General features: G+C 26.6%; 1 pseudogene; it reads left to right on the top strand.

Annotated features, from left to right (window-relative positions):
* The first annotated feature begins 689 nt into the window (after nt 1-689).
* LOC150038401 (signaling peptide TAXIMIN 2 pseudogene) lies at nt 690-1,143 on the top strand (annotated as a pseudogene).
* The last annotated feature ends 646 nt before the right edge of the window (nt 1,144-1,789 follow it).

The following is a 1,789-nucleotide window of genomic DNA, read 5'->3' as shown; positions in this document are numbered from 1 at the left end:
TATCAATACAAAATCTAAGCTAATTATATCTAAATTTATTAAGGATGGAGTAAGTATTTGAACTTTTGACACCAGAGCTAGAAGAAGTAGATGCATGCATGTATATCTCAACTATTATGGCTTCTTTTGTAACGATTTCGTTTTTCGTTTTCTATTTTTGACATTTATATTTGTTTCTATCCAATTTTCAATTATGATTTTCACATGTTTTAAAAGAAACGTTTGAACTTCTAACTAAATTCTAAAACCAAAAACAAATTTTTAAAAAACTATTTTTATCTTTTTAACTTTTCAAAACATTAAGAGATAGTAGAATAACAAAACATAGAAACTTACTATTGAAAATAATGTTTATAAATTTATAAATTTGCAAAAAAATAAAAAAGATAAAAGACAAATTATTATCAAACAGAACCTGTAAATCATTGTCAAACGAAACATAAATGTCCTTTTTTGTACCCTTAAAATGACAAGATTTGAGACAAAAATTCTCCATCCTACAATTGTTTTTAATTATCCATCTTACAATTTGTTCCTATTATTTCTCTTACCTGCACCAAACTTCCATGGAATCCCTCCCTCCCAAAAAGCTCACATTTGATAGACAAACAAAAAGATCCCAAAAAAAGGAAAAAAAGATTGAAATTGAAATACTTAAAATGGTTATAATTTTTTTTATCTAAAAAATTATGGCATGTTGCAGGCCATTAGGGTTCTTGATAGGGCTTCCTTTTGCCCTTCTTTCCTTGACTATCTCCTTCATTGGTGCTCTTCTTTGGATCTTTTGGTGAGTTTTTTTCTTTATCTTTTTTTTTTCCGATTTACCATTCCAATATCTCTATTGATAAAATAAAATCTTCTAACTTTCTCCAAATTAAATGAATGCATAAAGATTTTCCAATGTTCGACTTGTAATCTAAATATATGTATTAATTTAACTTCTCGATCATTAAGCATTTACATGTATAGTAACGTTTTGGATTTTGACTTATTTTTATGATTTTGATAATTGGGTATAGGTCCATTTTGAGCTGCATTTGCCCTTGCTGTGTATGTTTTGCTGTAATTTCAAATTTGTCAATCAGCCTTGTGAAGCTTCCCATCAATGTAATGGATTGGTTCATTGGCTTGATTCCATTTTAGGGTTTCTTATGGAAATTAGAATCCCACTTAATTCGTAGGAATAAAAATAATCATGTTTATATAATTACAAAATTTTGGGCATTGTTTATGCATTTTGTCAGAATAGCAATCTCTCTTGTACACATATTATAATAGGAGATCTAGTTTTATCTCTGATAATATATTAAATGAGATAGGTACGTATAAGATTTCGTTTGATTTTTTTTTTAAAAAAAGTAAATTTATAATTACCTACGTCTATTTTTATTGTACCAATAAATTTTTATATGGTTTGTCACCTATTTTCTCCATTAGAATTTCAAAATTCTAAATTCTAAACCTTTCTTCAACCAGAGGAAAAACCATACTGTGAAATTGGGGGAAATTGGGAGAAAGTTAAACAAACATAGTTATTAAAAACTAAAAACTTAAAAATGACATGGTTATCAAAAACTCCTTTCTTATTTGCTTTTGAAGCTCATATCTAAAAATCTCTCAATTTTAAAATTTGTATTGTTGACGGACATTTTAGTTTGTGTCTAAAAGCTCCAAACATATATAGATTTAAATTTTTTTTTAAATTAATTGATCTATTTAATATAAAGTTAAATTTTATGTCTAATACTAGAGTAAGGAGATTTAAAAAACATCGAGAGTAAATAGAAAA

This window comes from Benincasa hispida, chromosome 1 (assembly GCF_027475165.1).
Source record: "Benincasa hispida cultivar pf3 chromosome 1, pf3_genome.v1.1, whole genome shotgun sequence".
NCBI lineage: Eukaryota > Viridiplantae > Streptophyta > Magnoliopsida > Cucurbitales > Cucurbitaceae > Benincasa > Benincasa hispida.
The sequence above is the reverse complement of the archived record's forward strand: the minus strand, read 5'-3'. Positions and strand labels throughout refer to the sequence as shown.